This window comes from Pinus tabuliformis, chromosome 4_1, assembly GCF_031772625.1.
Source record: "Pinus tabuliformis cultivar Carrire ecotype Pingquan chromosome 4_1, CPIR1, whole genome shotgun sequence".
Taxonomy (NCBI): domain Eukaryota; kingdom Viridiplantae; phylum Streptophyta; class Pinopsida; order Pinales; family Pinaceae; genus Pinus; species Pinus tabuliformis.
Window position 1 is genome coordinate 70703223 of NC_142303.1, and position 18745 is coordinate 70721967.

Consider the following 18745-nt stretch of genomic DNA (forward strand, 5'->3'; position numbering starts at 1 on the left):
ATGCATTACAAGTGTCCAAATAATAGTCTTACAAACAAATATGATACATGTGTGAAAATGTGTTGGCCTGTTATCAGGCTTCTGGATTAAGCGAAAGTTCCAAGACACATCAGCACACCATTATATCACTAAACTTGATAGCGGGGCGTTGGAGCCATTGCTCGCTCCTCAAAGAAAAGACTACATACTCTCAAGGATATGTGGGAGGAGCTAAGGTGAAAAGTATTTTGCATGTACAAATGAGGGGTATATATAGCCAAGGGTGAAACTAACCCTTGTGACTGTTCAACTTCCCCCATGATTGTTTGACATACCCAACTCTTCAACTTTACATGTCGGTCTCTTAGACTTCCATGTTACATTAAATTGATTACAACAGTATGGCCCAAAGTAGTGATGTGGCTAAGGTGACTCATGACATGGCTCGACACGACAGAGTTGTCATGTTCATGTTGTTGGTGGTGTCCATGTCGAGTTGCAGTGCTACTGAGTGATGAATTTCCTCTTGGTGTATCATAGCTTCACCTCCACATGGCAAGGTGTGTAGATTCTTCTATGGTCTTAGTATTCGCTTGATGTTGCACGTGCATGCCTCTCCTTTTATTGTATTTGTCATGCTCCATGTGTTCTTCCATTCGCGAACAAGTCTCCTTGCATGCACTCCTTATTCATCTCATTCGTCATCACGCCATGTTTCATCCATGTACCTGTATCTACAGTCACTCATGATGAGATGAAATCAAATCCATAAATCTCCTAGTCTACCATGTTGCATTATCTTTCGCTTTCAGATGCAGGTGACTGGGAGAGAGGACAATTCTCTGAAACTGTGCAGAGCACATTTCAGGTCAGGATGAGAGCTCCCAGCACTATCAATGAAAATTGCATAGAGGTCACTAGGAGGCTGAGATGGGCAGTTCAGATCAACAATGACTGTCTGTGGGATCTAGCTCGGCTGAAGGGCATATCTGCGCAATTTTTCAAGGGAGGCAGTGCAGGAAGTAGGGGGAGACTGGCAGTGAAAACTTCACAGATTTTCAGGGGAGGCTGGCAGCGGGCTGTGAGTGGCTGCTGGCCAAAAATGCGTAGAGATGGGAGGTTGGCCTGCAGGACATCCTTAGGTAGTTTCTGGGTTGAGCGAGATGCTAGGAAGCTAGGAGATTTCCCATGAAAACTGTGCATTTTCCAGGAGGAGCAGCAAGTCGACTGATAGGGTGATTGGCTGAGAAAACTGCTCATTTTTTTAGAGCAGTACAGTGACAGGCAACAGGTGTTTGTCTGGCATGTCTACGCAATTTCTCTAGTCAGCAGAAGCGGGCATGCTTGGTAGCTTCTGCGCAATTTTTTGGAGGAGTGAGGCCTGGGGTCACTGCCCGGTCAAACTCTCTGATTAACCAACTGAAGGCTTGGTAGTTTTTCTTACGGGCAACGTAGATTGAGATGTCTTGTCGAGAAACTTTTGCATTGTTTTGGGTGAAAGTCAGTCCGGGTCGACTCCAGGATTGTGCAGTGCAGACTGCCTGGGAGGAAGCCTCAAGCTCTGCACAACTATGTGCAGCAATACATGTTCACTAAGGGTTGAGACTGCACAATGCAACTCAGTGGAGGTGATGCAGGGTTACCCCTACTTTACCCACAGTATGCATCTCTTATGCATATATCTAATCTGTCCCAGGAATTTAACTCACTAAGGAGTCAAGTCTTCAATCAAACAGTTAAGGCCCCTTTAATGGTCTTCTGCGAAATGGTCTATAGACTAATCATAGTCTATACTAAACCCCTCTTTAATCCTTGGCTATTCTTGGATTTACCACATAACCTTTCTATCGGGACTTTATCACCCCTCTTAAACCTTCGATAACCTTTTATTAACCCAAATATATATATGCCCACGTATATAATTAAACCACCACACTTTCCTTTGGTAATGTTGGACTTACATACGAAATCCTCATATCCGCGCTATTTCTATTATAAACCTTTTATAATAGAAATCACATAAAACATACCTTTTTCGTGTGTTTCCTCGCCTCTGCACATTCTTCGAGATACACCTTTATCGCTAATCGCCATCGGTCCTTCACAGGCTATTACACATGAACCCTTCCGTTTCTGACATGCGATCATATCTCAGATTTCAAATGCTACAAACTGCGCCATATAACTCTGTCGGGTCCGCCATACATCGCATGCCCCAATACTCCTCCGCCGATCAATACTGCTGCATGTTTGCGATGCGATCACTCCAATGATCGCATCGGTGATCACTTGTCACCGAGGTTAGTTCGCATATCAATATAACATTGCGATGCGATATTTAAGAAAGCTCCTCCACCGTTGATCTTATTTCTAAATCCGACGGTCCACGCTACAATCGCATATCGCAATCGCTCAAGGCATGAGGTTGGGTTCACTCCTCTTGTTACTTCCTCTGATGCGATATTAGAACTCCGCCCATTCTTTGCGATTTAACCCTGGTCATTGATCTTCCAGATCCAATGGCTGCGGTGCAACAATACTTCACCTCTCCACTCTCCTTCTTCACTTGGATTTCACGCCATTCTTTCAGTTTTCTGTGGTTTTGGGTTTTCTTCAGGGTTTCGGCCTTGGCTCTTCCACTGCTTAATTTCCTTCTGAGTTTGACTTCTACGTATTCTCCTTTGATCTCTCTACAGAGTTTTACCTTGTCTTCTAATGGATTCAAAAATCCATCGTAATCCTCTGTCACACTCTCCTCTTCTCTCTGTGTGTCGCCGAATTCTACCTGCACACATCTATTACAGAATTCTGATTCACTACAATTCAACACTTAAACACACATTCGAACTCAGAATTGAGTTGATTATATTAATAAATATAAACAATGATTACAGAATGAGATCTGTCTCTCTGGCCTGATTCTTCTTTACAGTGGCCTCTACTTCCTAATATGCCAGTAGGCTTACAGACACAACTAAAAATCTAACTCTCTCTTTCTCTCTCTGTCTAACCTCTCCAACCTCTCTCTTTTTTCCTTTTCAATACATTATTAGCAGTTTCTTTACAGTTGAGGAACTGTTCCTCAGTTACTTTTTAGTTGCTCAACAGTTTCTTCAAACTAGTTCCTAACTAATCCTAACTTGATTTTCTTGCCTAATTTAAAACTAATAATGGCTAAACCAGCCTTAATTTTAAATGAACCACTAATTAGATTCCCTATCTACGCTTGCTAAGAAATAAAGATTGCTTTACATGAAATTTTACAATGGCCCCTTCTTGGCTAACGTCTAGACCTTTAGGTCTAACTAGATACTTTGAGCTTGATCTTTGAGAGCTAATGCTCCTACATCAGGAGGTCTAGCTATTGTGGTTGGTCCCATCGACATAGCTTTAACAAAATGAATAAGTGTGTGAACAAGTGACTTTGTACATGCATGACCTTGCGAACACACACTCAACATGACTTGACGACAAGACACCTCGAACCATCAAGACAACATACACTTAGTGTGACCGATCGACGGGTGTGAGCGACAAGCACAATACTTGTGATAGATTGTTGAATGACCATGAAAACACTTGCGTGATATTGCATACAATTCCGTGTGTGAGTGCAACATAGGATTACATCGCAAAAACAACTTGTACACATGAAGATGGTCGTGAACATAGCCATAACATGACTACAAGCATGACATTGTGACCAACATGCTAAAAAATGTCCAGTGAATGGTCGAGACAGGAGGGTGCAAAGACTCAACAAGGACTCACGAGATGAGCCCGAGTGTTTGCAAACATCAAGGAACGACCCAAGGAAGGCTATGAAATTGGATGCAGGCCAAAATTTTGGAGGGTGTTACAGCCTCTACAACACATACTTAGGAAGTATGTCTGCTATTACAATGTCCATTACCAAGCTCTTTGTTGTTATTTGGACTAGAGTAACACATAAATATTTGATTAATCCTAAGCATCTTACTTTACTTGAGTCAAATGAATATAAATCTTTCTATGGCATGGTTATGTCTAGGCCTAGTTTCTTCATAATAGCCCTAAGCATTAGATTGTGTGAGGCTACAGAATCAAGCATAACATTGTGTATAATTTTATCATGAATATGCATTCTTGTTTATTAATTCAGTGAGGGGAATAGAAATTTTTACTTTAGCCAGTTCATTTTCAATGCTAAAACATGTAGGAGTTTTTTCTATTTCTTTAGTAGCTGCATCCTATTTCTTAGAAGTTTCCTTCTGAGAATCATCTTTAGGATAACTAGTACAAGGGGTATGAAAACAGGAGGAGAAGAGTGCGAAGGACAGAAGTCACCTTAGCCCGGGACTGAAGCAGAAACAACGAAGCCAACAGATAAAGGTGGCACGGACCCGCAGACGACGTCCACCCAACTCAAGCATCAGCAACCGCAAGAGAAGGCAGTGTCGTGGAAGAAAACCAAGGCCTCAAAGACATCCTTCGACCCAATCACCCTCACTGAGGGGGATTTGCACGACATTGGAGAAACGGTGAGGGATGTCACCACGGAGGCCTTCCAATAGTTCGAAGATCAGCAGCAATTGGTATTAGGGGCTCTCCAAACAGAGCTGCAGGAGTTACAAGCTCTCACTCCATAGGCTGGCACAGTGTCCACCAGCCTCGCGATCGGCACTTCAGCTGCCACGAAGATGTTGTGCACAAAGGATAGTGATACCAGATAGGGCACTTACTACAGAGAATGAGGTCGACAGGACCACAGTCAGCAGTCTGAAAGGGGTGGGATTGAATACGACCAAGCTCCCTCGAGAGACACTCCACCTCTTGCAAGATGGAGTCACCGCAGAACTTAGGGCCCAGGAGAGTCGTGCTCTGTAGGTGATGAGCGAGCAGCGCATCAACATCGAAAAGTTGGGCCTGCAATGCAATGAGGCTATGGAGCAGAGCAAGAAAATGATGCAGGTGGTGGAGGAAACCTGCCGAATGGTCCTGAAGTTGGACATTCAGGCAGAAGAACTAGTTGAGGCACGCGTCTGCAAGTTAGCCACAGGGGTGCGCAATGCTCAAGCAGAGATGGCCAAGATTCAGCTGGAGCTGAACCTGCAGATCGCAGAATTGCAGTTGAGGGCTCAGCCTTCAACCCCATCGGAAGTCAGGAAACAACATGCCATTGTTATTGCAACAACAATAGTGGTGGTCAATAGTGTAGTAGCAAACTACACGCAGCATTTCAAATAGTCATTCGAGGTCCTGACCACCTTGCAGGGGGACCCGAATGTGGATCACTTGGAAATAGAGGCACGTGAGCTACAGAAAAGGTATGACGAGGTCAAAGGGACTCCGCAGATGGTTTCCCTTACACAGAGGCTCGCATGGATGCAGGAGGCAAAGGCGCTTAAGGAACAGGAGGATGACGCTCGGCACAAAGAAGCTATCTTAAAAGCACGCCTACAGCCATGGATAAACGAGGCATATACAATCACAACCTCCATTGAAGGAAAGCTCGCGACACTACACGTAATGCAGAAGCAGATTCAGGGTGGAAGTTCAGTGGCAGTCACCGAGCAGAGAGTGGAAGAAGTCCAGCAGGCAGCCGCTCAGTGTGTTGCCGACGTTGCAGCCAGCCAAATGGAACTAGGAGGTCTTTGTACTAAGATCTCCATGCCTATAGAGTGACTCAAGGGCGAGTCGCGATGTTTGTGTTGGGGGCTTGTTGGGTGCGAGATCGCCCAAGGATAGTTTTCGAGCTAAAAACACATATTTTGAGAAAATTTTGTAATCCAAGTGTAAAGACTTCGTATTTTGTGGTCACAGAGCGCGTAGATGTTCAAGAGTCTTAGGGTTGTCTGCCCTTATTTTGAAATGTAATGTCGGTTGTAAAATACCTACCCATGTTCCGCGAACCATGGGATTGTATAAATAGAGCTAAGCTCTAAGTAGTTTGATAGTAAGAAATCAAGAAGATATGATGTATGAGAGATAGCTTAGGGCAGGAAGTCTAAGTCTTGGGTCGTAGCATAGGTAGAGGCTCTGCAACTGAGTGTGCAGAGTCCTAGAGTAGAAGTCCACAGCTGAGTGCACGGACCCCTGCAGCTGAGTGCGCATGGTGGGTCGAGTCTGTAATTATCCAAAATTATCAATAAAGAGAAGTATTCTACAATTCCTGCGTCTTTACTTCCTGTTTATGCATCTTGATATATTGGGTATGAATTTCACTTATAATGCTTATATGATGAGTGAATATATGTAAATGTGTTGGTTAAGTGAACGCAAGTAAGAACATCTGTTTATGTGAAGCCAACCAAGATCGGTTAATAAGATAAGTGAAACACTTAGGATAATTAAAGAATTTATGCGACTCGTTTCCATAGCAGTGTGAAAGTACCTAAGCCCCAGATTAGGGTTGTGCGAAGGTTGATCGTATACTTTCGCGAAGGTATTAAAGGTTGAAACAGAGGTGTTTTCCTACAAGCCCTAGAGTGCTGCACGAAGGCAGGGATAGAAGAGATCAACGACATCACAACCATCTCAAGGGTGCGGAAACTTGGTTCCAGCATCCCCCCATACTGCCTTAGGTGAGACTTCAGTCCATGCTCCGCGGGCTGATGCCGAGAGGGCCAGTAGTGTAGGGATTTGTTTGGGTAATTAACATTGAACCTGGGTCAGGCCCCCTCAATCAAACAGGTCCTAAGCAATTTCAGTCTCACAATGAAAAATCAGCTGAACAAAATGATAAGGCAACTAAAAACAAAGGGAAGAAGACTGATAAACATTGAAACTTTTGTAATTGTGATGGCAACTTAGAATCCAAGTGCTTCAAGAAAATGGAAGCCTTGGAAGCAGCAATGAAGAAGCATAACATCCATTTGGAGCACTCTTCAACTTCAACTTCATCTTTAGGAATAACACTTTTTGCATGTGGTTGTCAAGCATCTCGGTTTGGTTATGCACTAAATGTATCTTCTTCTTCTCATTCTCATGAGTGGCTCATTGATTTTGGAGCTTCTTATCACATGGTGAAAAACAAAGTCATGTTTTCTTATTTAAATGATTGTAACACCAAAAATATATATGTTGGTGATTATAGATCCATTAGTGTTGTAGGGACTGGAACTATTCATCTAGACAATGGTCAATTTAATAATGTATTATGTGTTCCTACCTTATCCTGTAACCTTTTATCTGTATATCAAATAACTCATTCAGGTGAAGGTAAAATCATTTAATTTTCACCTCATGATGTTGTAATTAAGGACCTAATAGATCCTAGATAGATTTTAGCTACTAACATTGCAGATGATTCTACAAGGTTGTATAAGTTTAACAACTAAGTCATTAACTCTTCCCTCAGTATTTGTTTCTCCTAATGATGAAGTGAGAAAACTTTGGCATGAGCGATTTGGTCACTTAAACTATTGCTCCCTTCAAAATCTATGTAAAGAAAATATGGTGTCAGGTCTTCCTATGGTATCATGCAAAGATGGTGTTTGTTCCGGATGTGTACTCAGAAAAATCATTGGGATAGTTTTGAAAAATGTGTCTCTTGAAACTTCTCAGCCCCTTTACATCGTGTGCATAGTGATTTATGTGGTCCACTTCCTATTGTTTCATTCTCTGGCTACAAGTTTTTCTTAACTTTCATTGATGATTTCTTCAGGCACACTTGGGTATACTTTTTAAAACTCAAGAGTGAAGCATTTAACATGTTCTTGGCCTTTAAGTCCTTTGTTGACAAACACTCTAGACATCAAATTCTTAATCTAAGATTTGATAATGGGGGAGAATATGTTAACAACAAATTCATCAACTTTTTCACTAAGCATGGAATTCAATTGCAACATATTGTTCCATATACTCCACAGCAAAATGGTGTAGCTGAAAGGAAGAATTTTACCTTAATGGAAATGGCTAATTATATTATTCAATCTAAAGGATTTAGTCTTAATTTTTGGGCAAAATAATTTAACTGTGAAAATTACATAGTAAATTGCACTCCTACTAAGGTTTTAAAGAATATCACTCTAGAAGAAGCATGGAGCTCAATTAAACCATATGTAAGTCACTTTCATGTTTTTGAAAGTGAAGCACGGGCCCATATTCCAGATGAGAAACATAAAGCTTTAGAACCTAAGAGTGAAAAATTTATTTGTTGGATATTCTGAAGATGTCAAAGGATATATACTTGTTCAACCTAAATCCAAAAATGTTATCATTAGAAGAGATGTAAAGTTTTCTGAAAATATATCGGCCTACGAGCCTAGTTCGGCATATGGTCCACCTCTCTCTATCCCTTCTACTTCTAAAAATATTCCTTCTTCAGATGTTGACAAGGAGGATGAAAATCCTCCTCCACCTTCTCAGGATCCACCTTCACCTCCTCATCTTCCAAAATGGGTCCACGCTACTCGAGATGCCACAAGTGATCCTATAGATCAGCGTTGTACACATTCTCAGTTCGATAGAGCCTCTTCTTTACTAGCTCAAGCTTCAGTGAATTATGATCCTGACACCTTTGTAGAAGCTTCAAAACATATAGATTGGGGCGCAACTATGAATGAAGAATACCGTTCATTATTGGAAAATGATACATGGGACCTTGTTCCTCTTCCAAAGGGACGAAAACTTGTTAGATGCAAATGGGTTTATAGAACCAAGTTTGGACCAGATGAAATATTTGATAAACATAAAGCTCATCTTGTTGCTAAATATTTTTCACAAGTTGAAGGCATTGACTATAATGAAACCTTCTCCCCTGTTGCCAAAATGAACTCTATCCACCTTGTTCTTTCCCTTGTTGCCCCTTTCAAATGGGAAGTCCATTAGATGGATTTTAAATCTACCTTCCTGCATGGGGACTTGCATGAACAAATATATATGGAACAACCTCCTAGATTTATACAAATAGACTCTAGCCTTGTATGTCATCTTAAGAAATCCCTTTATGGTCTCAAGCAAGCCACTCAGGCTTGGTATGCCAAAATGGATAGCTTTCGTTTAGATACTGTCTTTTCTAGGTGTCATTCTAACAATATTTTCTACACCAAGAAAGTGGGTAAGTCTCTTATCATTCTTGTTCTTTATGTTGATGATCTTATACCTACTAGTAGTGATCCCAACCTTATAAACCATGTAAAGTCTAGCCTTAAAAAGCAGTTTGAAATGGCAATCTTATGACGCTTGCATTATTTTCATGGTCTTCAATTCTTGTGATCCAAAGAAGATATTTGCCTTTCCCAATAAAAGTATACCTGTGAACTTCTACGTCACTTTCACCTGGAAGACTGTAAGCCAACCCCTTCTCCCTTTCAGTCTAGAGCCAAACTTTCAGTCACTTCTACTTCCCTTGAAGTTGATGCTACCTTATATCGTCAGCTTGTTGAAAAAGTTTTGTATCTTACCCATACCCATCCTGACCTTTCATTTTTTGTTGGCCTTGTTGCTCAATCTATGAAAAACCCACATGAAAGTCATTGGAAAGCAACTAAAAGAATACTTCGTTATGTTTGAGGTATAATTCAGTTTGGGATTCATTATAGTGCAGAAGCATCTCCTATATTGATTCCTTTCACTGATTCTGATTGGGCTAGTGACCCTGATGATCGGAAGTCTACTGTAGTTTATGCCTGCACACTTGGTTCTGGACCTATTACACGGGCTTGCAAGAAACAAAGTGCCACTTCTCTCTCTTCAGCAGAAGTAGAGTATCGTGTCACTGTTGAAGCTAGTAAGGAAGCCTTGTGGCTTCGTCAAATCCTGTCAGAGCTTGGTTTTCAGCAGTAGCATCCGACTACACTTTGGTGTGATAATCAAAGTGCCATTCAACTATGCAAAGATCCAGTCCAACATCATCACATCAAACACATTGAACTATACATGCACTTCATAAAAAATCACATTCATGACCATGTTATTGAAGTGCAATATTGTTCAACCGATGATCAAGTTGCAAACATCTTCACAAAGGCTCTCACAGAGGAGAATTTTACTAAACTTCGATTTATGGTTGGAGTTTAGGAAGTTGTCACTAAGCGGGGATATCGTCTAATGCCTCCTTCCTTCTCCTATTGTGTCATCTTTGTACATCCTTAAATCCTATTCCAAGTTTTTCTTAAAGGGGGTGGGGAGGGTGTTATGATATTCTGACACATAGGGAATAATTAAGTATAACTTGGTCTAGTGTATAGTTAGGTAAAGTGTGTTTCTTTAGTATGTACTTTTTGTAACTTACAATCTGATGGTCGTGATATGTTCTAGACATGAAGTGATCCGACTGTTCATTCTCTCCTCGGTATTACCGACACTTGATCTGTGGCTTAACACTCGATTAGTGCATGATCTCTATCTAAAGAGCATGGAGGGACATTTGTTAGGTGATCATTCATGAGAGAAGCTTATGTAAATTTTCTTTATTTTACATTATTAAATTGCCTAAAGCGGCTGCGTTGCCTCAATCCGTGGACTGTTTCCCTCTTTGAGGGTTTTAACCACGTCAAGAATATTGGTGTACTAATCTATGATTTCTTTGTGACCGGTGTCCTTTGGTGTTCTATTTAAGGAACTTACCATGTAAATTCCTACATTTGATTTCATCATCAAGAGAATCTGATTTATAGGGTTTTAGAAGGGTATTAGCAGGCTTTCATCAATCATAGTTTTAGGCACAAAGCTATCAGATTTACTTCTAAAAAGACTATCTTCAAAAGCTAGATCAAATTCTATATCTTCTAAAGTGAAAAAATTCTTAGGAAGGGAATTAACCCTAGGCAGAGGACCTTCACTTAATTCACTCTCAGATACACTTTTCTTTCTAATTATTTTTTCTGGATTATCTACTTTTTTCGATGGATTTGGATATGGTCTAGATTTAGTGTAAATTCTTATAGGAGCAATATCTACTATTAAGTATTCACATATAAGATATATACAACTCTTAAAGTGGAAAACAGCCTTAATTCAGAATCTATTTATGAGCCACAAAACTTAGAAATAGCTTTATGTACTGAAACAAAAATTTACCAGGGAAAATTTAATACAAATCAGATTTTTTCTAAGTCCCCAGTATGGTAGTCACTCTGTAATTTCCGAGGCTGTAAAGGAATTTCATATGTAAATACAAAACCACTTTTAAGTTTAGAAGCTAGCCCTTCTAAACTCAAACAGGGATATCTCTTTCAGATTTAGCTTTATTTGTAGTGGGATTTTAGGCTAGATGTAAGGTTCAGAATTTGGTTTTTTGGATTGTTTGGTTGAAACTGTAATAGGAAGCCATTGGGAAATGGAGTCAATCATCTTTAAGTAGATCAATTGCAAAGTTAACAAACAAGTGTAACAGGGCAAGGTAGGAAGACTATCAGATCTTATGAGCTTTGTGAAGTGAGACAGAGGAAAAGATTAAGGATCAATTAAACATAGAGAATTTAAGAATTCTATATTTAACATCAGTTGGAAAACATCAATTATTGTTCATAAGCCAGAATTGAGTGTAATTAAAAAAATTCAATTTCTTATTTTTCTTTGAACAAAACAGATAAGGAAAACATATGTGATGACAGAGAAAAAACACATTAACATGAGAGAAAACTTCACCAATGAGTCTGACACAGGAATCCTGAAACAAATTTCTATATTACTGAGAATTGATCACTTGAGCACAGTGAGCAGCTTTACATCAAAAAAGTCTTATTTTTTCATACAAGTCTCGACATTTGTACTTCGATTTGGGAAGCACTAATACAAGATTATCAAAAAATATCTTTAGTGAAAACCTCAAGATCTTTTACAATAGATCCTAAATTTTTTGTAAAAATAGAAAAAATATATAGATAGCTGAAACAGTTGTGATGATCTGGCACTATCTTCGAGCCTTGTTTTTTATGATTGGGCCTGGAAAAAGTGTTGCTCTGTTACTGAAGATAAAACAGTTTTTACTCCAAAATTTGACATAGCTGGTCCCATCTGTCTTCATTTGGAATTGGCATTTTAACCAATTTTTTGTAAGTCTCATCTACCTCAATGTATTTCTGGAAAGTTGGTTTGACCATAAATAAATGCTTGATTTTAGCTCTGATAAGCAAATCAAATTCCAAAGCCTCCATGAAAGCTTTTCCTATGATTGAGCCTCTGATAGTTGAAAACTTTGATTTGTCCCGGGCTATTGAGTACAACTTCTGCTGATAATCTGTTAGGGGCACTAACTTGTCTCCAATTCCCTTTAGTCCTAGCAGTCCTTTTAAATGTAATGCATTGAATTTCTTATGAAACTTCTAGATGTTGGTCTCCAAATGCTGGCACTTGTTTTCCAACTGTACTAGCAAGTTCCTTTTAGTAAGGACTCTCCTGACTTCCAAGATAGTCTCTGTCCTATCTGCAATTTCAAAATCTGCTAACTCATCCTTGGTTTTTGAATTCAAAATTTTAATTAAAGTGTTAGCTTCCCCTAGCCTTTGTCCCAAGTTGTTTTTGACTTCTTCCATTAACTCCTTTGATCTCTGTATTAAGTCCTCATGTTCAAATATTATTTCAATTGAAGGCCATATTTCTGTGATGGCCTCATTTATCTCAACCCATATGCATTCTTTAGCCTATGCTAGTGTTTGAGCCATCATAGACTCATTCTCTAGCTGCTCAATCCTTTGGGTTAGCCTGTGAGATTTCTGTAGTTCTACTATGTATGAATTATCTATCTTCAATTTCTAATCCTGCAAAGTTTTAAGTTGGGTTTTTAATTTTTCAATTTCCTACCCTCTGATGGACAGGTCTTCCATAGCTTTAACCAACTCATTTGAGGAATTTGCGGTTTGTGCTTCTATTTTTTTCAATGTAGATGCTCCTATTGTGGTTGCAACTGAAATAGGCACTGTTGTTAGAGGAACTATTTCTAGTTGTGAAGACTATTCCTTTTCCTTCAACAGTATTTCCTTCTCAATCTCCATGTCCTTAATCTGACCATTTTGTTCAATTATTATTTTGAACATGTCATCTTTCTCTTTCTCAAGCTCCCCAGATTCCTTAGCTTGGGGATCCTCAGTAAGTTTGATTTTCTTCCTTAATGCGGCTATGTCTGCATTCTTTCTCCTCACAATTTCTTCTGTTGCTTCTACATCTTTGGGTTCATACCCCGGTTTGATTACCAGGTCCTCCAACGATTTGATCCTAGTGTCCTTAGCCAGAGATGATATCTTTTCAAGTTTTAGTTGATATTGTATGTTGTTGACTGAGGCCTACAGTTTTCCTATTATCATGGGAGTATTGGTCATAGTAGAGTATAGCATTTCACCAGTTTGTTTATGCAAGTATATTTGGTCAATGGGGTGAAAATGTTAGGCATAACAAGAGAATACAGATTTCTTGTAGTCAACTGGAGTCTTTGGAAATGGAACCTGTGCTTCAAGGAATGAAAATTTCATTTTCCCCTTTTCTATATCGAAGGCTGAAAGAAGCATTTGTTGTGAAGAGGTTGTTTTCTTCCAGAATTAGGAGTAGGTGGTGGCTTTGAGAAGCTCATTCTTCTTCTTAATTTCTTTAAATTTTGCAAAAATATTTGGTTCATCCTGGTCTTGAACCAACTCTGTTGTTTGAGCTGTATCTGGGGGATCTTGGGAAGCTGAGGAAGATGGGGATTCTGTGACGATATCTTCTTCCCTTGTAGAAACATGAGGGCCTGTCAGGACTATGGCGGCCTGCTCCTCATCCACTTGTAAAAAACTAGTTTAGTATTAGTCTTATGCTTCTTCTTGTATATCAAAGACTCTTTGACTCCAATATCTGTCACTAAATGGGAATCATCCTACCTTGGCCTCTTGTCCTTTTTTTCTTAAGGTACTGGTGTCTGTGAGGTAGTTGTGGATATCACCTGTTCTTCTACCTCTTGTAGCGTATTCTCCTCCCACTGACTTTGATTCATGAACTTCTCTATCTCTAGTCTAGGAGTGTGACTATAGGGAGAGGTTTTCTGCTCCACTCTTAGTTTGGAAATGATGTCAAAAGGGTCATATGACCAGGTGAAACTAAACTTGAAATGCATTTTCTTAAGGAGAAAATTTGCATACTTACCTACTGCCCTAGTGTTACATATAAATGGTCTAGCCTGTGTCTTGATCTTGAACTGAGATTTTTTCTTTGCTGCAACAAAATGGAGGTCATCCATATTTATCATATATCTTATATATTCTAGTGAGAATATCCTCATAGGAACAAATTTTGGCAACCTGTATGGTGGCAATTCACACCCATAAACTCTAATATCGATATAACTTTGGTGCAAGTACCAATCTCATGTCTTAGTCTGCTCACTGAGATGAATAATTCTTTGTATTTCTAGTCCTATCCTAGGTTCCACTTCACTATTTAGCAAGCATGCAACTGTATATAAAAACTAATCTACAAAGTCACTGAAAGTAAATTCATTGGAATGCTTCCTGATCAAGGAAATCCAATGAATTATTAATTGAGCATTGCCCTGCTCATCTAATTTCTGCAATGAAAACTGGAATCTCTTGACCTGGTGAAACAAAAATAGATGCACTAATACAGAAGCATATTTAAACATTCCTTCTGTTCAAAATTTCAAAAATTGATCATGAGTTATGTCTACTAGAAATTGGTTATAGTGGAAGATGACAGAAGGCTTCTCTCTTGTGAAAAAAACTGACAGAAAACCAAGCATAAGCTCATCAACCCATTGATGGGATTGATAACCTTAAAGACATGATACTAGTGAGACAATCTTCTTGGTCATGTCTGGAAACATAGAAGATGGGTAAGACGGATTCTTTTTAGGTAACTAGACATATTCTAGTAGGAAAATCTAAAAAAATTGGCTCTTTGTGAGAAGGTAAGATTTTGGTAGAGTTCCATGAGGGAATCTACAAAAAATGGGATGAGGGAGTCATTTTTGGGGATCTGGAGCATTTTGTTTATTAACTCAGGGGTTATGGTGAATATAATATCTGCATTCTGGGCCACAACTACCCACTGACTAGGGATATACCTAAATTAACACCAGGATATGAATTTAGGGAAGTAGTGTGTCTGGCGAAAGATGAATTGGGGTAGGAGAGAATCCCAAAGGCTCGGTTCATCACTCTCATCCAAGAAGTTTTGTTTTAACTAGTTGTGGAGTTCATACAGGTCGAACTCACAATCGATTTCGATAATTTTATACTCCTGGTCCACTAGAGGTTGATGGTCTAGGTCTATGATTGGGGGTAACATAGGGTTTTCCTCTACAATTTTGGATTTTCCTTTAGGTTTTATTGTATAATAAAAATGAACAGAGGATTCCAATTTCCCAGGGAAGTGGTCGAAAAATTGTTATCAGAGGTACAAACTAGCAATTGGTTTGATGCACGGGTCCCAGTAAGGGTCTGGATCACTATTGAAGTGGTAGGTGCTGGTTGGTTAACGAAGCATTGTGACATCTCTGGTACAACATCTTGAAACAGAAAATAAGGTGGATAGAACGGGAGTGTTGAGTTAATATAGGCAAATGGAACTTACCATTGAAAATTAACGGTTGGAGGCATGGGTCCATTGTCGCAGGAACAAACAACTATTAATTGACAATGGCTTAGAGATGATGTGGTGGGTGGTCAGGTGGTAGCAGTGTATTGGGAGAGGTGAGGATGGGAGGGCCAAGTAGCAGATGGTGAATGGAGTGAAGGTGGAAGGTCAACAATCATATATCAGGAGTGGGAGTGGAACGTCAACGGCTATGAAGCAGGAGAGGGATGGTGGTTTTCGGAGGGGGGAGGGGTGGTTTGTGGTTTTAGGTGTGGGGTGTGAATAATTTGGGAGACTACCACTAGCACGGGCGGTAAAAGGAGGAACCACTTTTCAGACACCCCCCCCCCCCCCCCCGGTTAACCGTCGAAAGGGCGGGGGTGACCAAAGGTCATCACCTACCATTGATCTGGGTGGGTGAGATCTCATCCATCCGATATTGCATGCTTTTTACCCGGAAGACGACAAAACGTCCTGTCGCATTACACTTTATTTCAAACCTTATACATATTCGTGCTTTAAGCATACAAAGCGGGATTTATTACACTCATTTAATTAAACCGCAATTAAAGGTGTGATTTAAGTAATCAAGCCTAACTAATCTAATCAAATCACAATTAAGCCATGATTAAACAATGTGGCTAACCCATTTTATTCTACCTATTGTAATTTAACCACGGTTACACTGTGTGGTTAATTATTCACTAATCTAAACTAATGATATTTAATTAAGCCTTTAATCCTATTTATCTAACTTCATTGTGGCATTTTGACTAGCAATACATTATTCAAAATTTCTAAGGTATGACTGATGGATTTTTTCAATTTTTTGAGTGGCATTTAGATTTGCTCACTTATTCTTGGGGTATTTTGATCTTTTTTTATATATATTATATATATTTTTTATATATATATATATATATATATATATATATATATATATATCCCCCCTGTTTATTTTTTCTTTATTTTCTTTACTTTTCTTTTCTTTTTCTTTTTCTATTTTCATTTTTCTTTTTGGAAATAACTTGTAGAATGAAAGATTATTTACAACATCTCATATATAAAACTCAACAAGTAAATAGTCAACTTATCCTATAAATTATAGGACTCTAACAGATACCAAATGTAGTTTTTAACCCTGTATATAAATTACAAGTATAGGAATTCTAAAAACAGAAAATAAATAATGGCGAGAACATAAAACATAAAACAAATATACATAGAGATTTTCCCCTGGATCCCAAAACTGGGACTACCAGATTGGTTTTTCATTATGTTCCTTTCAATGTTACAATACATATATATACATGCTAAAGCATTCATAAACCCCAATCCATTAACCCTGGATTAGAACATAATCATAGTTCCCTTGACCGGATCTATAAAATACCATGGAGAGAAAACGATCATGCTCAAAACCAAGTGGAAAACCCATGCACAAAACCAAAGGTAGGTCCGCCCACCTACTATTGGCTCCAAAAAAAATTCTCAGGGCACTGCCCCAGACCCTATGCAAGGGAGTTTCCGCCCCCATAAAACCCCCTCATAAGGGGGGCTATGCCCCCACTACTACACCCATTGAAACGAACAGGGACGTTGTCGCCCTGCCACACATTTGACTAGTCGTGGAAAGAATATAACACACACCCAACAAAAGGATTAACCTGAATCCCTTCATTAGAAATGATGAATCCCAAAAACCAACTAGATGTAACAACGAAAATGCATATATTAGGGTTCAACCAGATTTTATAATAATGACATCTTTAAAAAACTAGATGAAGATGATTTGGATGTTCCATTCTCTTATGAGAGTGAGTAGCTAAATCATCCAAATAAGCCTCGATTATGTGTTTTATGTCATGGAAAGCATAAGACATAGCCCATTGAAAGGTAGATCCAGTATTTTTAAGGCCAAAAGGAATTTTCCTATATGAAAATGTACCCCCGGGGAAATAAACATCGTTTTATGTTTATCTTCAAGACGAATTATTATTTGGTTATACCCAGAAAATTCGTCCATGAAGGAAAAAATTTCATTTCCAACACACTCATCGATAATATAATCTATAAATGGAGTGGGGAAATTATCTTTTGGACAGGCTTTATTAAATCCCTGAAATCGATGCATATACAGATTGTCCCTAATTTTTTTGTCCACAGGGATTGGATTCAAAACCCATTCAGTAAGAGGAACAGGGTAGATGAATCCTGATTTAAGAAATTTCTCCACTTCTTCCTTGATAGCCACAACTTTCCTAGGGTTTACCAGATGGATCTTTTAACACATAGTCTTTAGATTTTCATGTCTTGATCTCATGTTGAACTATACTAGGATCAATCCCAGGCATTTCCTCATAAGACCAAGAGAATAGATCTCTAAAATCTTAAAAAGATCGATGTAAATTTTAATATCTTTAAGGGAAAAATCAACTCTAACGAAGATATTTTCAATAATATTGGGATTATTAGAAATGTTCACTAGAATAGTTTATGAAATGTTAGACAAATTACCTTCAGCAAATATATGTTCTAGAGCCAAAGGGTTTAAAATTTTGTGAACACTTCCATGAGAAAGAGGAATAGACAAACTTGATTTGACTTTATGCAAGTTAGGGAGGAAATAGGACTAACGATGCAAACCATCCCATGGTATCTCTACACCATTCATTACTTCTAGAATTACCTCCTCGGATGGTAAAACTATATCAAGGAAATCCATAGCCAAAGTGGAATCAATTTTCTAGACCAGTGCCGCATCATTATCCACATTCTCTGATGAAATTAGGATGGGATTAGAATTTGCAGAATTAGCAATGGATTGATATGCAATTCCTGTTGTAGATATAGGATAAGCCATTCCACCTACTTTCCCTTCTTCTAATTTTGTTGTAGGAGAGGGCAAGGTCCAAGGATCCAAAAAATAATGAGTTCGAAAAGAACATTGTTGAGGGACCACCCTGGAGGATGAGATGTCATTGATGTAAGAAACAGGAGGTGGAATATCAAAAGTATCCATCAACGAGGAATACATTCCAACTCCTAGATTCCTAGTAGGTTTTGATGGTGCTGGACCTACCAACATTCAGGGGATCACCCCAATGTGATGTCCCAACTAGACCTCACACCGTTTGGTGTGGGAGTCCCATCTAATATGATGGCCCAGTTGCCATTATCTTAAAGATTTGCCTCAACTCTTTCTTGTCAACATAGGAGAGTGGTTTGCTTTGTCTTCGAGAAGTGAGGTTCGTGTGCCTGGTGATTGCTAGGGTCA